General features: G+C 45.5%; 1 pseudogene across 1 annotated transcript; it reads left to right on the top strand.

Moving 5' to 3' along the window:
* The first annotated feature begins 13,461 nt into the window (after positions 1-13,461).
* Positions 13,462-16,583, top strand: LOC309654258 (putative serine protease 47 pseudogene; annotated as a pseudogene). Its single transcript has 3 exons — positions 13,462-13,666; positions 14,668-14,851; positions 16,292-16,583. The product of its transcript is annotated as a putative serine protease 47 pseudogene (transcript).
* The last annotated feature ends 2,680 nt before the right edge of the window (positions 16,584-19,263 follow it).

The following is a 19,263-nucleotide window of genomic DNA, read 5'->3' as shown; positions in this document are numbered from 1 at the left end:
CTGGAGGGGTGAGATAGGGAGAGTGAGAAGGAGGCACAAGAGGGAGGGGATATGGGGATATATGTATACATATAGCTGATTCAATTTTTTATATAGCAGAAACTAACAAAACATTGTAAAGCAATTATACTCCAATAAAGATGTTAAAAAATTTAATCTAAAATTCAAGAGACCCAACATACACCAAGTAGGATCAAAGAAATCTGTATCTGGACATATCAAATCAAAGATAAAGACCAAGAGAGAATCTTGAAAGCAGCAGGAGAAAAAAGACTTATCTTACATAAAGGAACAACATTCCAATTAATAGCTGGCTTCTCATTAGAAAAAAAAGAAAAAAACTGGAGGACAGTGAGATAAAATACTCAAAGTGCTAAAAGGAAAAATCTGTCAACCAAGAATTCCATACCCAGTCAAACTATCCTTCAAAATGAAGTTGAAATAAGGGTATTTTCAGATTAACAAAGACTGAGATAATTCATTGCTAGCAATCTTGCCTTATAAGAAATACTAAAGAAAGTCTTTCCATATGAAAGAAAAGGATATAGGATGTTAAATCAAATTTACAGGAGGAAATAAAGAGCAAGGAAATGGTAAATATAAGGGTAACTGTAAAAGACTGCATAAATATATTTCCCTATCCTCTACTAACTGAATTAAAAAGGTTAAAGAATGTATAAAGTTTAAATTAAAATATTGTATTGATGATATATCATAGAGATGTAATAAAAATGACAATAACAGCACAAAGGAGGGAAAGTTAATGGAACTATATTGGATGAGTTTCTCTATTACCAAACTTAATAATCTAAAGTAGATTCGGGTAAATTAAGATGCACAGTGTAATGATTATAGCAACTATGATGGTTAATCTTTGTGTCAATTTTACTGCACTACAGGGTGCCCAGATTAAACATTATTTCTGGGTGTGTCTGTGAGGGTGTTTCTGGATGAAATCAGCATTTGAATCGGTGGACTCAGTAGACTGCCCTCCCCAGGGTGGGTGAGCATCATCCAACCTGTTGAGGGCCTGAATAGAACAAAAGGCAGAAGAAGGAAGAATTTGCCTTTTTTTCTTTCTTATTTGCCTGGTTGAGTTGGGACATTGGTCTTCTTCTGCCCCTAGACTGGGATTTACACCATTGCCTCCCCTGGTTCTTAGACCTTCAGACTCAGGCTGAAATTATACCACCGGTTTTCCTGGGTCTCCAGCTTGCAGATGGCAGATCATGGGACTTCTCAGTCTCCATAATCATGTGAGTCAACCCCTCATAATAAAAATCACTCTCTCTCTCTCCCTCTTCTCTCCCTCTCTCCTGATTCCTATTGGTTCGGTTTCTCTGGAGAACCCCAACTAATACAGCAACCACTATGTAAGTAACTGAAAATACAGCTACAAAATCAACAAAGGAATTAGTAGGGCACAATAAAAAAATGTATATAGTGGAAAAGAAAGAAGTAGAGAAGTGAAAGTGTTACCGACCAGGGTTCTTGCCCTCCTTAATCAATAGAAAACGATAAGAGGCCAGACAAGAAATTCAAGCAAGGCTTTATTGGAGCCCCTGCTGCAGCAAGGGGGGAGCCAGAACAAACAACAGTTTCCCTTGTTAACCTGCTCCCTGAGGCGGGGGGGGGGGTGAGCTGGTTCCTTATATGGGGGTGAGGGTAAGGGTGTGTCCAGGGGTTGGGCCAGAGGGGTGGCTTAGGTGGTTTGCCCACCCCTTTGTGATGTTGTGTGCAGGGGGCATGCACAGTACCCTGTTTTTGCTCCCAACCCCCTGTTTTTTCTCCTGGCTCTTCAGAAGTGGCATTTGGGCTTTTTTGGTCTTTTTGTATTTTTTGTCCATAATTTGTCCCAACTGAGCATGCACGCAGTTATTTTTAGTCCCTTATAGTTTCTTTGTATTTTTTGGCTTGAGGAAATGTTTGTCCAGATGCAAGCATTGCGGCACTGCTGCAAAGGGTCCCAGGTCCCAGCCTGTCTCATTTCCCCCTGAGAGACTCTACACCCTTATTCTTAAGGGGTGAGGGGCCAAAAGTCTCTTCTTTTGAAACTTCTTCCTGCTGGACAGGGTCTGCAGACCCTAGCCTACCCTAGAGGTATAGAAATCCCTTGCTGACTGTTCCAACGACCTGTAGGGAGCTGGGCCACTCTCCACTGGAATGGGCTGAATTCCTTGAGCCCTCATGAGTCTTACTTCAAACTGTTAGAGCCTAGAAGACACAAACTTAACCAAAAAGTTAAACAAACAAGGGCTAGAAAGAACAACAATAGCCACTAAAGGGTCTGGAAAGGGAAGGAACCAGGTTAACTTTGGGAGGGCTTCTTTTTTTCTTCTTCTTCTGTTTTAACTGTTGACCAGACAGTGGAGGCAATATCGCCCCTGTTGAAATTGTGAAGCCACTCTGCCTGGGTGTATATTTCCTTAATATTAACTGTTACCTGTCCTGTCACATTGATCCATGTGTAGCAGGAAGTATTAGTTAACCAAGTGCAGCAGGAAGTATTAGTTATCGCACAAGCTGCATCTTGTTCTGCAAGACAAAAGCCAGACAATTGTCAAGAACCGCATCAGCCAAGGAAAAAAGAGAGGTTCCAAGTCTTGTTAAGGCTTCAAATAGGAGTCCAACCCACTACATCATTTTACTTACCTGTCGATGGTGCCTATCTTTTGAATAGGTATCTCAGATTTTCCACTGACTCAGAGGTGTATTGTTCTTCGGTTGTGACCTGTGGGGTTTCTGGAGGTAAAACTTTAGTCTGGACAAATATACGCAACTAGATATATATCCCTTGAAGTTTGACAGCAGTAGGGGTGGCTAAAATTACTTTAGAAGGGCCCTTTCATCTTGGCAATTGTTGGTCTTTGGGGCACCCCTCTTTCCATGTTTTAAGAAGAACTTAGTCCCCAGGGTTTATTTGTGAAGGAACTGCTCCTTCCTCTATATCTTTAGTGGGAGCTGACAGTGCCTTGTGAGCATAATCCTGGATTGCCTTCTGAACTTGTTCTAGATTAATAATATATCTCAGGGTCTGGTTCACTTCCTCATCTGATAGAACATCAGTAGTAAGAAAAGGCCTCCCATAGGTCATTTCAAATGGGCTAAGCTTCAGACCACTCCTGGGGGCTACACAGACCCTGAAGAGTACAATAGGAAGCAAGTTGGTCCAGGGTTCATGAGTTTCTTGGCAGACCTTTGCTAAGGTTTTCTTTATTTTTTAAAAAATATTTATTTATTTACTTATTTGTTTATTTATTTATTTGGCTGTGCTGGGTCTTAGTTGCTGCCTACGGGATCTTTGCTGTGGCATGCAGGATCTTTAGTTTTGCAGCATGCGGGAATCTCTTAGATGTGGCATGCGGGATCTAGTTCCCCAACCAGGGATTGAACCCAGGCCTGCTGCATTGGGAGCAAGGAGTCTCAACCACTGGACCACCAGGGAAATGCCACTAAAGTTTTCTTTAAAGTATTCTTCATTTTCTCTACCTTCCCTGAAGACTGAGGGTGCCAAGAAGTGGCTTGTAGTCTTTCCCTAGGGCCGTTGTGAGCCCCTGTGTGATTTTGGCTATAAAAGAGGGCCCGTTATCACTCTGGAGGGACTTTGGAAATCCAAACTGAGGAATTATTTCTTCTAAAAGGGACTTACACACTTCCATGGCCTTTTCAGGTCGGGTGGGGAGGGCTTCAACCCATCCTGTGAAAGTATCAACAGACACCAGAAGATATTTATATCCTGATCGTGAGGGCATTTGCGTGAAATCTAACTGCCAGTCTTCCCTCAGGCATGTCCCCCGGCATTGAACTGGCCTGAGTAACGAAGTGGGGAGTAGATAGGTCTGTGGGTTATTAGGGGCACATAAATTCCAGGCAAGCATTACTTGTTTTATTGTTCTTTTAAGCTCCTTCCCTGAAAAAGCCTTTTGCATCAAGTCCCATAGTGCACCCCTCCCATAGTGGGTGGCATCATGTAAGCTCTTAGTGAGTTTCCATTGTTGGGCCTCAGGGATTAGCACCCTATCCTCCTTTCTATACCAGCCTGTGCTCCCTTGCTCATAGCTCCATTTCTCAGAATTTTCTCGTTCCTGTGGGGAATAGTGGGGGAGCTAGGGAGTTCAGGGGGCCAATCACTAGGGCCATAACTTGTTCAGGCTCCTGCAGTCGAGCTGTCTGTTTTGCAATTTGATCAGCTTTGCTGTTCCCTTGGCTAACAAAAGGCCCCTCCCTGTGATGGCCCCTACAGTGGACTACTGCTACCTAGGTCGGGAGCTGTGCTGTTTCTAAAAGAGTCAAAATCAAATCTTTATGTTTTAGGGGGGAACTTCTAGCGATTACCATTCCTCTTTCTTTCCAAATGGCAGCATAAGCATGGAGAACATGGAACCCATACTTAAAGTCAGTAAAAATATTTAATTTCTTATCCTTCCCTAATTGCAAACTCTCGTTAAGGCAATTAGTTCAGCCTTTTGGGCTGATGTCTGGGGTGGCAGGGCCTTGGCTTCTATGACTTCATCTAGGCTAACTATGGCATACGCCACCTATCAGTTTACCATTTCTACAAAACTGCTCCCATCAGTAAACCATTCGACCTCAGGGCTGTCTAGAGGCTCATCTAGAAGATCAGACCTTCTGGAGTAAGTTTGTTCTATGGTCTCTATACACTGATGCAATAAGTCTCCACTCTTGACCACTGGAAGCAGAGTTTATGGGTTTGGGGTTTGACACACCTTTAAGGTAATGTTGGGGGCGTCCATTAGGAGGGCCTGTTATTTTGTTAACCTTCCTCCAGTCAACCAATGTCCTTTGACTTCCAGCACAGATTGTACCTGATGAGAGGTTAACACATCTAAATGTTGTCCCAGGGTGAGCTTGGAAGACCCATTAACTAACAGGGCTGTGGCTGCTACTGCCCGCAGGCAGCTTGGCCATCCCAGGGCCACTGAGTCCAGTTGTTTTGAAAAGTAAGCCCCCTGTTCTCTGATCTGGTCCCAGCTTTTGGGTCAGGACTCCTAGTGCTATCCCTGACTTCTCGTGAATGTATAGGGTAAAGGGTTGGTCCAAATTTGGAAGCTCCAGTGCTGGTGCTCTACTTAATTGAGTCCTTAGAGTCTCAAAGGCCCACTGGTGGTCCTTATTCCATTAAAGGGGTTCTCTTTCTTCTCCCTTTAGAGCCTCATATAGGGGTTTTGCTATAAGGCCATAATTTGGAATCCAGACACAACAGAACACAGCCATCCTGAGAAAGCCTCGAAGTTGCCTCTTTGCGGTTGGAGATGGTAATGCACTAATTGCTGTTTTTTGATCTATGGCCAGGGCTTGTGCCCCTGGGGTCAAAACAAATCCTAAATATTGAACCCACTGCTGTGAGATCTGAGCCTTTGTTGGAGAGACTTTATATCGCCTTTCTGCCAGAAAATTTAGGACCCTAGTGGTATTTTGATCTGAATCTTGTTCGGTCTCACTACTTATCAATAAATCATCAACACATTGCAGCAGAGTTCCCTTCTCAAGGCTCAGTTCCCTCAGTTCCCTTGCTAACGTGTTTCCAAAAGATGGGGGTGTCCCAAATCGCTGAGGAAGCACTGTTCACGTATATTGGGTGGCCTCCAGGGGGTCAGGGTCCCTCCATTCAAAGGCGAAAAGGTATTGAGACTCAGGATGTAGAGGAATACAGAGAAGTGCATCTTTGAGGTCCAAAACAGAGACGTACTGGGTGCTCCCTGGCACTTGGGTGAGGAAGGTGTGTGTGTTTGGCACCAATGGGTGAATAGGGATGAGCGCCTCATTCACTGCTTGTAAGTCTTGCACAAACCAAAACTCCCCATTAGGCTTCTGAATGGGGAGGATCGGGGTGTTGCAAGGGGATTGGCAGGGCCTAATGAGTCTGTGTTTTAGGAACTTGCTGAGCAGCAGTTGGATTCCCCTCATGGCCTCAGGCTTTAAAAGATCTTTTCCAGGGGTATTTTTCCCCAGGCTTTAACTTTATGTTTATTGGGGGAACAGGTTTTGCCCTTCCTGGCACTGAGGTATCCCAAACTGCAGGATCTACTTGTTCCCTAATTTCTTGGGGAATGTCTTGGGGAATATTTTGATGACCAGCAGGTGGGTCATCTGGGGCTACTAACAGATGCATTCTCTGCTTGAATTCTCTACCTCCTAAGAATATACTAGCTCTTAACTTATTTAGCAAATCTCTTCTGAGGAGGAGGACAGGGCATTCTGGCATATACAAAAAGGAGTGAATAATAGTAATGGACCTGACTCTGTGGGCAAGGGGAGATGTAAATCACCTTACCTTTGGCTGTCTATCAACTCCTGTCACAGTACAGTCTCTGTTGGAGAGGGGGGCAGCTGGCCAAGTCAGAACAGAGCAGGTGGCTCCAGTGTCTACAAGAAATTCAGTTCTCCTACCTGCCACATCGAGGTTGACCCGAGGCTCTGCTGGAGTGATGAGGATGGATCGAGTGGGATCTGGAGCTGGGAAGGCACTCAGGCCCCATCAGTTGGTGTGCAAGAATCTCTCATTGGAGAGAATTGTAAGGACCTGGGGCCAGTCAAGTTTGCCCCTTGGGAGTCTCACAGGAAAGTGCTCAGGACATTCCCCCTTCCAGTGCCCCGCCTTCCAACAAAAGGCATACTTGTTCGAGCCCAGGCAGCTTCTTGGCAGTCTGTCCAGGCTTCTTGGCCCTCCAGCGTCCCTTCGAGATGGTGGGTGGATCAGAGGAGCCGAAAGTTGTGTTTTCTTTTTTAGCCTCTTATCCTTATTGGACTCCTCCATTAAGTCGCGGTTGTTATAGACCTTGAAAGCCTCCTCTACCAAGGTTGATAGTGGGGTTTGGGGCCCAGACTCAAGCTTTTGTAATTTTCTCCTGATAATCAGGGGTAGCCTGGGTGATAAAATTCATGGCCAATAGTGTCCTCCCTTCTGCGGACTCAGGGTCTGTACTGGTGCACTTCCTGAATGCCTCTGTCACTCGGCTCAGGAAGACGGTTGGGTTTTCATCTTTTTCCTTTGCAACTTCTCGGACCTTATCATAATTTACAGGCTTCACCATACACCTTTTCAGTCCTTCTGATAGACAAGTAATGTAATGTCTCATCCTAGCCTGGCCTACATGATCTTCATAGTCCCAGTGTGGGTCATGTTCTGGGACTGGATCCCCACCCACCTGAAAAATTTGGCGGTGTGGATTGGTGGCCAATAGGCCATCTGAGTGTTACCTGGCCTTTCTCAGTATACGCTCCCTTTCATCTGGGGTGCAACAGTAGGCCAGAATAACCATGATGTCCTGCCAGGTGAGAGAGAATGTCAACCCCAGCCTGATAAATTCATCCCTAAACTTGTCAGGGTTCTCTGAGAACCTGTCAAAATTCTCCTTACAAATTCCTAAGTCTCTCATTGAGAAGGAGACATGCACTCCAGTAGTGCTTCAGTTTCCATCAGCTGATTCCTGAAGGGGTAAAGGCCTTGTGGGGCAGAGGTGAGGGCTAACTTTGAACCTGATCCTGGGCGACAGGAAGTTCCACTACGAGTTACCCTGGAGGGACTAGTCTCTCCCTCCTGGGGCGACGGAGGATATAAAGGGACATAAGGAGGCAGAGATTGGGATTGGTCAGAGGGACCCGGAGAAATAGGTGGCTCCGGAGGAGTAGGTGGCTCCGGGGAAGCAGGTGAAGCTTGGTTTCCCCCCTGAGAGTCGGAGAAAGCTAGAAGGGGATCATTTAAAATGTCGGGAGTGTTTCTGATTCCCCAGGCTTTTGATTACAGGAGACCCATAGAGCGGGGTTTTGGTAAAGGACCATGAAGGTTTATTTTGGGGGGTGGGGGCAGCCCCATGTGGTTTGTGGGATTTTAGTTCCCCGACCAGGGATCGAACACATGCCCTCAGCAGTGACAGCTCAGAATTCTAACCACTGGACCGCCAGGGAATTCCCAGGACCATGAAGGCTTGAACATAGGGAGCCTCAGTCCATTTTCCTGTCCTGCAACAGCAGAGATCCAATTGCAATACGGTATTATAGAGACCCATTTTCAGACCATTTTTCTCCATTCCCCGACTTATACAAGGGCCAGGCAATGTTACAATAGAGTTTAAACGTTTCCCTTTTCAGCCCGTCTATTTTGAAAGTTTCCAATTTTTAAGGATACTCTCCAGAGGTGTTTCTTCTGGCTTAGAAGAGGATCATCCCATGTTGAATAACATGCAACCGAGAAAAAGTGCTCCTAGAAATGAAGTCCAGTGTCCCAGAGACATTTACCAGGAGGCTTTTGTCCAATAACGTTTCCCTATGCTGGGGGTATTCCTCGAGTTTGAGCATCTATAAAACCTAGGATGTGGGCTGCTTGGAAGTGGCCACCCAATAGGTGATCTGTAACAAGGTATGGGCTGCCAAGGCCTTGAGTGAAAGGGGTCCTAGAGGTGCAAAAAAGGAACTCCTGGAGGAATTGGAGTTGGGTGCAATGGAAAATGCCATTGGGGTCAGGACCTAAGGGCCTACGTTGGGAGTATTCCCACAGGGGATTTTTTTTTGGACATAGAATAAGGTGAGAGACTAGACAGCAGAAAAACCTAAAACCCTTTCCCCTCTCTGTTTGACAGCTATGATAAAACTGGGGAGAGCCTGATGATTCCATCTGACACAGGCAACAATGAGTTTAGACAATGTTTCCCATGTAATTTAACACACCAAATGAACCCAGTTAGTTTAGGATCTCTCTTTGGGAGGCTCCAGGGGCCCCATGAAGCATCCCAAAGTTAACTGGAAGTCAAAAGAATTTCAATTAGAATTTGATATTTGGGAAATCTGTCAAAAATTTCCAAAAGTTTTAAAACATCCAGTCAAATAGAATCATAGGCTGCTGTGAAACAATTATTCCTTGAGCTAAGGTGAAAAAAAAAAAAAAAGGGATTCCAAAAGTAAATGCAGATCACTTAAAGGCACAGAAACTCACACAATCTGTTATCAAAAGGAGCATTCGAGGAAATCTTTGTTCTCTTATGAGAGAAAGAAACCAAATCCAGTCTTATATCAGCCTACTCTTGATAAAATCCGGTTACCTAATTAAATTTAATCCAACCTTAGAAAATTCCAACCACATAAAACATTCTCTTCTCAGTGTTCCTTTTCTGCAAATCTTCTGTAACTTTCTGTAGCCATATTTTGTCCCTTCTTTTTTCCATTCAGAAATAACCAGCTGTAGGACAAAATCACATTTTTCCATTTAACGAAATACATTTCCATTCCACATACCTTCTTTTCTGAAAGCACACATCTTACCTTCCTTCTGTCACAATGAAATGTCTTTTACATTAGCATTCCCTGATTGGAATAGCCCATAAACGCTTGGGAAGATCCCATGTATCTTCCCAAAGCACAATTTCTTTCCTTAATGTGATGTAAGATATGTGTCTAATAAACCCAAACATCCTTACTTTCCCTCTCACAAGAAAACAAAAGTAGGTAAATTTAGACCTGTTTAGCAATTGATGTTCCAATATTTCATCTTATTTGAAATGGCCTGGATACTCAATGGATTCCTATCATTTAACGTAATTTAGTTTCAAGTTACCAAAATTTGGAGGGACTGTTCTAGATGGACATTTGGAAAACATGATTATTCCCATTGAGTTTACTAAAAAGCTCTTATCCAGTCATATTTACTTAAAAGTTTAATCATATCAGGTTATTTTCCTTGCTAACAGATTTTATCACAGAAACAATATGCACTTATTGACTTCCAGTAACCCTAGGTAGGATAGAAGTATTATACTTAATGTTGATAATACAGACTGGTCTGTATTAATTAAACCCACAAGCTTAAGCCACACAAGTTAATTTTTACAAAATCAGGGATCTCTTAGTTTTCCTGCTTGAATTTAAAAAGGTCTCTTTTTTTCCCTCAGTCTGGGGGACTACAGATGGATCACGGAGTCCCTGAGAGTCCAGGCAGAACAGTTACATTGCAAAGGCAGAGGAGAGAGGTGCAAGCCCCTCTCTTCTTTTTTTGTTCTTTAAAATCCCACTAAGTAACCCAAGGCTGGAGTCGAGTCTGAGACAATGTGGGATCCGTTTGTATTTCAGGGTTTAAGAGCTTCACCATGCCCACAATGTTAGCAGAGACTTGTAGGAGCAGTTGGACAGACAAAACTCATAAAACAAAGATACCAATGACAAAAACTTAGACACAAACAAGAAGTTTTCAGGATAAAGGGGATGGGAGTGCAGGTATAAGGACCAAGGGAGAGGTAAAGGGAGGAGGGACAGAAAAGACTGTAAAAGAGAAAGAGAAAGAGAAAGAGAGAGATTGCCGTTTCAACCTGACCCTGCAGTTGTCTCTTCAGGCACCAACCTGCAAGCTTTCAGAAAGGGCCACTGAAGGAGGGTGCACCCTGTCCACTGCCCACCGGGGTGATCGAGCCTGGAAACCAGACAGTTGTATTTCATCTGTAGGAACCTAACCCACAGGTGGGACTCTCACCCATGCATACACCAGTTTATAGAAATCTGCTGTAGCACTGCAGCAAAGGGTCCCAGGTCCCAGCCTGTCTCAAAAGTGGGGGGAAAGATAAGAGACATACAGAAAACAAATACCAAAGTGGAAAATGTAATTCCAACCATATCAATAATCACATTGAATGTGAATAGATGAAACAAAGTTAAAGACAAAGATTGATAGACCATATTTGAAAAGCAAGGTCCTTAAAATATAGTCTCTAAGAAGTGGAGGAAAGAAAGGTGGGAAGGAAGGAAGGAAGGAAAGAAGGGAAAAAGAAATAAAAGAAGGTAGGAGAGAAAGAAGAAATTAAAGGCATCCAACTTTAAATGGCAGAATTAGAACTTTTATTACAGAGGACATGATCCTATGTGTTAGAAAACACGAATGATCCCACCAAAACAAAATACAACAAAACAAAACAGACTAGAATGAATAAACAAGTTTAAGAAGGTCACAGGAAACATTTCTTATAAAAATAAATTTCATTTCTATATACTAAGTACAAAAATATGAAAAGGAAATTAAAAAAATGATTTCATTCACAGTAGCATGGAAAAGAATAAAATACTTAGAAATAAATTTAATAAAGAGCTGCAAGATCTGTACACTGAAAACTACAAAACATTGCTGAGAGAAATTAAAGATCTATATAAACAGAAACATTTCTTGTTCATAGATCAGGAGACTTCATATTATCAAGAAAGCAATTCTCGGACTTCCCTGGTGGTGCAGTGGTTAAGAATCCTCCTGCCAATGCAGGGGACACAGGTTCGAGCTCTGGTCCAGGAAGATCCCACATGTCGCGGAGCAACTAAGCCCATGAGGCACAACTACAAGCCAGCACTCTAAAGACGGTGAGCCACAGCTACTGAGCCGTGTGCCACAACTACTAAAGCCCACGTGCCTAGAGCCCACGCTCCACAACAAGAGAAGCCACCACAATGAGAAGCCTGCACGTTGCAACCAAGAGTAGCCCCCACTCACCACAACTAGAGAAAGCCCACACGCAGCAACGAAGACACAAAGCAACCAAAAATGGATAAATAAATAAATAAATAAATTTTTAAGTAAAAAAAAGAAAGCAATTCTCCTCAAATTGATCTATAAATTCAATGCAGTGCCTATGAATATTCTAGCAGGCTCTTTTTGTGTAGAATTTGACAGCTGATCCTAAAATTCATATGGAAATGCAAAAGATGCAGAATAGCCTAAACAGTTTGGCAAAAGAATAAAGCTGGAGAACTTTCACCACCTGACGTCAAATTCTACTACAATACGTATTAATCTAGACAGTGGGTTTCAGGCACAAGGAAAGGAATACAGTTCAATGGCACAGAATTAAGAGTCCAGAAATAAAACAATTTTTATTATGAATTGATTTTCAACAGAGGTCCCAAGACAATTCAATACAAGAAAGACTAACCTTTCTTTTTTTAACCAAGGAAAGGTGCAGGGATAAATGGATATCCACAGGAAAAACCCAAAGCAAAGAAACAGAAACTTACATCACACTAGACAAAAATGAACTAAAACTTGATCACAGATCCACATGTAAGAAACAACCTCTAAGATTTCTCAAAGAAAACATAGAAGAAACTCTTCATGATCTATTAGATATAACATCAAAAACATGATCCATACAAGAAAAGATTAGTAAATTAGACTTCATCAAAATTAAAAACTTTTGCTCTTTGAGCACCACTGTTGAAAGAATGAATAAACAAGCTACAGACTTGGAGAAAATCTTGCAAATCACATATCTGATAAAGAACGGGATCTTGCCGTTTGCAACAACATGGATGGACCATGAGGGTATTATGTTAAGTGAAGTAAGTCAGACAAAGGCAAGTACTGTATGATTACACTTATATATGCAATCTAACAAATAAAACAAATGAAGAAACCTAACAAAACAGAGACAGAGTTATAGATACAGAGAACAAACAGGTGCTTGCCAGACGGGAGAGTGTTGGGGGAAAGAAAGCAATAGGTGAGGGAGATGAAGAGGTACAAAATTTCAGTTGCAAAATAAAGGAGTATGAAATGTACACTGTGGGGAATATAGTCAATAATTATGTGATATATTTGTGTGGTGACATATCATAACTATACTTATCATTTTGAAATGTACAGAAATAACCAATCACTATGTTGTGTAACAGGAACTAACATAGCATTTCATTGTACATCAATTATACTTCACAAACAAACAAATTCATAGGAAAGGAGATCGGATTTGTGGTTACCAGAGGCCGGAGATTGGGGGAGGGAGAACTGGTTAGCTGCAGTCAAAGGTACAAACTCCCAGTTATGCGATAAATAAGTACTAGGGATGTAATGGACAACATGATAAATATAATGAACACTGCCGTATGTTATACATGACAGTTGATAGAGTAAATCCTAAGAGTTCTCATCACAAGGAAAAATTTTTTTTTCCATTTCTTTAATTTTGTATCTATGTGGGATGATGGATGTTCACTAAATTTATTCTGATGATCATTTCATGATGCATGGAAGTCAAATCATTATGCTATACACCTTAAGCTTAAAAAAATTTAAAAAAAGAAAGAATGGACCTCAGTTAATATTAATGTCTCAATATTGGCTCACTAGTTGTGATAAGTGTGCCATAGTAATATAAGATCTTAATATTAGGGGAAAGTGGGTGAGGGGGATCTTGGAACTCCTTGTACTGTCTTTGCAACTTTTTCATAAATCTAAAACAAAAAGTTTATTTAAATATAAATAAATAAATAAATTTTAAAAAATGTACAGAAAATCATTGAATTGTCCCTTGTATAATAATAAGTGAACTTCATGGTATATAAATTATATCTTAGTAGAGTTGTTTAAAAGGTTCTGAAGAAGGTCAGGGTGGGCTGAGGGCTGGGCTGAGGCGGGGTCAGGGCAAGGTCAGGCAGGGCCAGGCTGGGGTCAGGCGGGAGTCAGCAACCCTGGCAATGGGCACGGAGGCGTGGATCGCCCAAGGCCGAGGCCAGCCTGTGGCCCTTCTCTGGCTGCTGCTGCTGCCCGTGGCCACCCTGGAGCTGCGAGGGTCCCCGGCCACGGCCACGGCCGCCCCCGGCTGGGCTCCAGGCGCGGGCGGAGCGGTGGAGGGCAGCGCTCCGACTCCGGAAGCGCAGCGGCTGGCCCCGGGAGCCACAGGTGCGTTGGGGCCTCTGTTGAGGGCTGAAACGGCCTAAACTGCAGGGCCTGAGGGGGCCGGCTGTGACCAGGGCCTGGGTGCCCTGAGTCACTGAATTTCATCTTTTCTCTGCCCTGGCCAACAACCGGGCAGCCCAGAGACCCCCTCAACACAGGTGGGTCACCGACTCCCCACTGTGGAGCCTCTGGGTGGGAAGTGCCTCTGTGGGACTCTGGGACCTCTGTGGGACTGTGGAAGTGGGGACATAGCAGGGTCTGACCCTGAGGCTGGGTGGCTGGGTGGAGGAAAGCACCAGGACTGATGAACGAGTGGCCCTGAGTCCAGGGCCGCGGGTCTCATTCCCCTCCGTGAGGCCCTGGGAGCGCAGGCCCTAGACCAAGATGCCCGCTCTCAGGGGGCCTGGGCACACCCCCTGCCCTCCCAGGTGTGAGTCCTAGAGCCAGGGCTGTCTTCATTAGCCCACTCCCTCTTCTTTTAGAAATGTAGAATCCTGAGTCAGAGAGGGGGAATGACTTTCCCCAGCTCACACAGCACCACAGACTGCAAATCTCCCTCCCTAAGACACCGGGGTGACATGGAGGAGGCACAGGCCCTTAGAAGCCATGATCTTGAGCAAGTAATGTTGGCAACTTCTGAGACCTTTAGCTCTTTGATCTACAAGAGTAGGCATTGAGGTGTGCTAGTTGAGGGAAATAAGGTCTGTGACGCGCCCAGCCCTTGGCAGCCTCACTCGGGGATGTCCTTCTCCCTGCAGATGCTGCTGTGAGCTGCTGTGGCTACCCTGGGTCCCCCCTTGCCCCATCCCACCAGACCTCTGGGTCCTCATCCCCACAGGGCTTGCTCTGTCCAATTCTCAGGGGCAGCCAGTGAAAGTAGAGTCCAGGTAGCGCTGTCATTTTGGCTAGGCCACTGGACGCTTGGCCTTGGTTTTCCCATCTATGAAGTGGACAGGGCCTTCCTGGTAGTGGCATTTGGGGTACTACTAGTGCCTCTTTCGTAGGTGGCAGGGGAGTCTCCACAGTGTGCGGGAAACCCAAGGTGATGGGGAAGATCTACGGTGGCCAGGACGTGGTGGCTGGCCAGTGGCCATGGCAGGCCAGCTTGCAGTACCAGGGCTCACACGTCTGTGGAGCTGTCCTCATTAACTCTCGCTGGGTCGTTTCCACTGCCCACTGCTTTCTGAAGTAAGTCCTCCTTCCAGGGTGCCAGCACAGGCACTGGCAGGGGAGGGGGATATGGGGGAAGAGGAGAAGAGGGGTGATGGGCATCCCACGTCAGCTCCTCTGGGCTTTTCTCTGGGGCAGTCTGTGGCCTTCAGATGCATGTCATTCCTGCCTTTGGCCTGTGTACCCTCCACCTGGACTGGCCTCCCTGCTCACCTGCTCAGATCCGCCTCATGCTCTGCCATCAGCCCCTGTGCCTGTGCTTCAACACAAATGTGCCTCAGGAGAGTGGCAGTGTCCGTCCTGGCTGCCATGCAGTGTGGACCAATCTCAGATCACAGCTTCTTCTTAACGTCCCCACATTTCCAGGTGTCAGATTCCAGGCAGGGACCTGGGACCGCATGTCTGACCAGCAGCTGGGCAATTCTTCTTATTACTCCTGCACAACTGTGTGCCCAGGAGTAGTCATGGCCGCTGGTGTGCGTTGTGGGGAGCCATGGTGCCAGGCTGCATAGGTGGGAATTGGGGCTCCCTGGGAGAGTGACATGGCTGCTCAGGAGTCTAATTCCCCTGGCCGTCCTCGGCCTGGCTCAGTGCCTGGGTCTGAACACATGAGGAGGGGTCCCCAGGGAGTTGGGGCATCACAGCCCAGGTCTGGGAGCTGGAACTTTCGGAGCTTAGAGTCCTATTGGCGCCTACTCCATACGACGATCCACGCAAGCCCCTTTGTGACATCAGGGGTGGCAAGTCCCCACCTCACCCTGTCTCCATCCTGTCACACGAGAAGGCCCAACATGGGTGAGAAAGGCAGATGCCTGGGCTGGGGGTTCCGGAGAAGGGCTATGCAGAGCGAGGGGCTTGCTGGAGGGGAAGGGTTTGGGCAAGGGGAGCATGAGTGGGTCTCCAGGTGGACGAGCCGTGCAAACAGTCAGGGAGGTGGGAAGTTTCAGCACCTGTGTTCAGGGAACAAGGCAAGGTTCTGTTTCCTGCACTCATTTGCTCATTTATTTAACAAGTCTTTTGTGAGTCCTTATAACTGAGTGGAGAAGCAGCCCTTGGGCAGGAAGGTGTTTAAAGAAAGGAGAGGTCAGGAAGAGTGTGGGGCCAGAAGGTGGACTGTAGGGAGTCTTGGGAAGGGTAAAGTTAGAGCTGGGATTGAGCCAGAACTCCTCCTGTGTACAATCAAAGACCTTCATTTGATACGCCACCAAGGATCTTTCCAGCACAAGGATTCAGTGCTCCTCTGATTCTAGTGTGTGATGGAGAAGCCGTGTGTCTGAGGTTGTAAGTAGAATAGCAATTAGCCCCAAGAAAGAAGGACTCCTGAACGCTAGAAATGGGGAGATAAAAGCTGTCTAGCATCATGTGGGGTAGAGGCCTGTGGGCAGTTAGATGAGGATGCAGGGAAAGAGCTAGCCCACACGCAGAGATGATGGTGACAATGTGCCCTTCTTCCTCCAGAAAATCTCACGCCCCGGAGAACTACCGGGTTCTGTCAGGAAGCACCCAGCTGCACCAGCACACCCAGCACACCCGAGAGATGTCACTGAGCCGGATTATCATGCACCCAGACTTTGAGAAGTTACATCCCTTCGGGAGTGACATAGCCATGTTGCAGCTGCTCTTTCCTGTGAATTTCACCTCCTACATCATCCCCGCCTGCCTCCCAGTCCCTGGCATGCAGCTACCCAGTAACTCATCCTGCTGGATAACTGGCTGGGGGATGCTCAACGAGGAAAGTGAGAGGGTGTAGGAGAGTCGGGTTGGGGGCAGATGAGGGTGGGGAGGAGGAAGGGGAGAAGGACAAAGGAGGGAAGAAGGGAGGTGTGGCTCCTCCTGAGGGGTCCCCAAGCAAAGAGGCACTGGACCTTGGCCCACTAAGCGTCATTTCTAGAGGAGTGGACCATTCTAGTTCTAGTTCTGAAAGTGTGTGACTGTAAAGCTTCAGTGTTCCCTAAGTGCAAAGGTTTACACTGAAAGTCTGGGAATCTTTGACTTTTGGAATCAAGATTCTGGGTTCTTGAAGTCTTTCTGGTTCTGGATTCCAAGGTTTTAATCAACCATGGATCTGAGATGACTTGATTCAACTCAAAGGTCATGCTTGGGGCCTGGTCCATTGCAGGCCACTGACAAACAAACACCCTGATTTCCCATTGCCATAAGAGGAGCTTGGGAAAAGTGGAAGGAAAACACACGTACGACTTCTGACCTCTGAGCCTGCCTGATGAAGTTAGAATGATTATGACTTAAGAGTGTTTCACTCTCTGAACCTCACTTTGCTCTTCTCCCAACGCAGCTCAGCTATCTACTTTGAAAGCTTGTTAGGTGCACTGCATAACGCAGGAAAAAAATTATGTTTTTTAAGATTGGAAGAGGAGAAATGTAGGCAAAGACTTATGAGCCAGAGTCTTTATTAAAGAAAGGAGTATTTATGGTTGGGGGAAATGCTTATGGTGCAAAATTAAGGGGAAAAAGAATATATATTTTAATTATTTGTAGGGTCATAATTTGGTACCGTGTTTCTCAACAGAGGTGCTACAGGCATTTTGAACAGACCCTGTCTTCATTGGGTGGGAAGTGCCAGCATCCCTGGCCCTTGCCTACTAGTATGTCATGAACACTCCCTAATCATAGGACAAACAACCAGGTTCCCAGCATTCTCACACCACATACACAACACATACACACCACACATACACCACATTTCACACACACACACACACACACACACACACACACACACACACACACACAGACTGTTCCTCCTTGAGGACAGAAACCCTGTCTTTCTTGTTTTAATATCCCAGCCTGTGGCCCGGGCAGGGCCAGGCACCTTGTAGGTACCCCACTGCTGCCACCCTGGTCCTATAGACCATAATTGCTTGCCTGTACCTCCAGACTGGTCTCTGAGATCCCACCCTGTGTGCTATACTTTAGTCTCCACATAGCTGTCTGAGTGTTTTCTTTAAAGCAGGAGTCATGCCAGTTCCCTGCTCATTACCCTCAGTGCCTTCTCATTTATACCTAGAAAAAAGTCGTAACTCCCTGCCTTGGCTCTCAGGCCCTGTGTAATGTTGGCCCCAGTTCCTCTCTGCTCATCTCCTACTACATCCCTCACCCACACCATCCCAGCCAGCAGGCCTCCTTCCTGCTTGAAAACGCCAAGGCCATCGCCACCTCAGGGCCTTCACCTTGGCTGCCTCCCTGGCCTCACTTGCTCTCCCTGCTAACCTTGGCATGACTCACTTCTTTACATGTACAACTCAGCTGCTCCTCTGAGGAGTTTTACTTGATCATATGAGCTAAAACAGGCAACCTCTAATAGCATATGTCCCTGTTTTATTTCCTTTACACCACTTATTAGATCTAAAACAATTCTACTTATTTACTTCATTTACTCTGTTGATACAAAAAGCTCAGCTTCTCTGTACACCAGTGCTAAATAGAATCTTGGAGATAGAGTTTTGGGTGAAGTAGAAAAGGATAGCTTTATTACTTTGCCAGGCAAACGGGGACACAGTGGGCTCCTGCCTCGAAAAACTGTGTCTCTACTTGGAGAGGATAGTGAGAAGTTTCACAGTAATGGTTCAAAGAGGGCGTGATCAGCTCTTGGACGTCCTGCTGATGAGGTGGGGGTGAGGTAGGTAAGAGTCAGCATCATCAACCTTCAGGTTCCAACTGGTCTGGGCTCTACATGCTTGTGGGCAGCATACCATTGTTAATCATTAACTTCTCCCACCTGGAGGGGGTTTCAGTATCTGCAAAACAGCTCTAAGAAATTGTTTTGTATATCCATTGTTGGGGAGCCAGGACCTTGCCCCAAGGCTGCACTGTGTTTCTCTTGACTGTTTCTCACTGGTCTCGCATCCCCTCCCTTCCCTGATTAACAACTGCTTGAATCTGCCCGTTGGAACTCAGAGAAGGTCATGGAGGCTGAATGAAGTCTATTTCCTGTAATCAAAGAAATGGGGGACACAGAAAGCCTTTGTGCCCAGGAGCCCCTCAGGGCCCTGCTCGGTATCCCTGTCTCCCCCAACTAAGAATGTTCCTGTGTATCATTAGTGTCTAAAAGATACTGAACACAAGGACAGAGGAAAAAATGAGTGATTGGATGAGAGGGTGGATGGGTGAAGGGTAGGTGGGAGGATGAGTGGGTGGAAGGAAAGATGGGTGGGTGGGTGAAAGGATGGTAGGCAGAGATAGTTGGAGTGAGTGGAGATGGATCAAAAGATGGGTAAATGGGCAAATGGATGGAAGCGTGAGGGGATGAATGGGACATGAGGAAAGAGGAAAGATAGGTAGATGGATAGAGGAATTGGTGGATGGATGGAAAGGTTAATGATAGACAAATGGAGAGCGGATGGGATGGTCTGTGAAAGGGTAGGTAGGTTGGTGAATGGTTGCTAAGCACCACTGAGTGGCATGTGTTGGTG

Source organism: Balaenoptera physalus, assembly GCF_965194825.1.
Source record: "Balaenoptera physalus genome assembly, contig: HAP1_SCAFFOLD_2410, whole genome shotgun sequence".
Lineage (NCBI taxonomy): Eukaryota > Metazoa > Chordata > Mammalia > Artiodactyla > Balaenopteridae > Balaenoptera > Balaenoptera physalus.
Note: the sequence above shows the minus strand (reverse complement) of the source record. Positions and strands in the feature narration are given on the sequence as shown.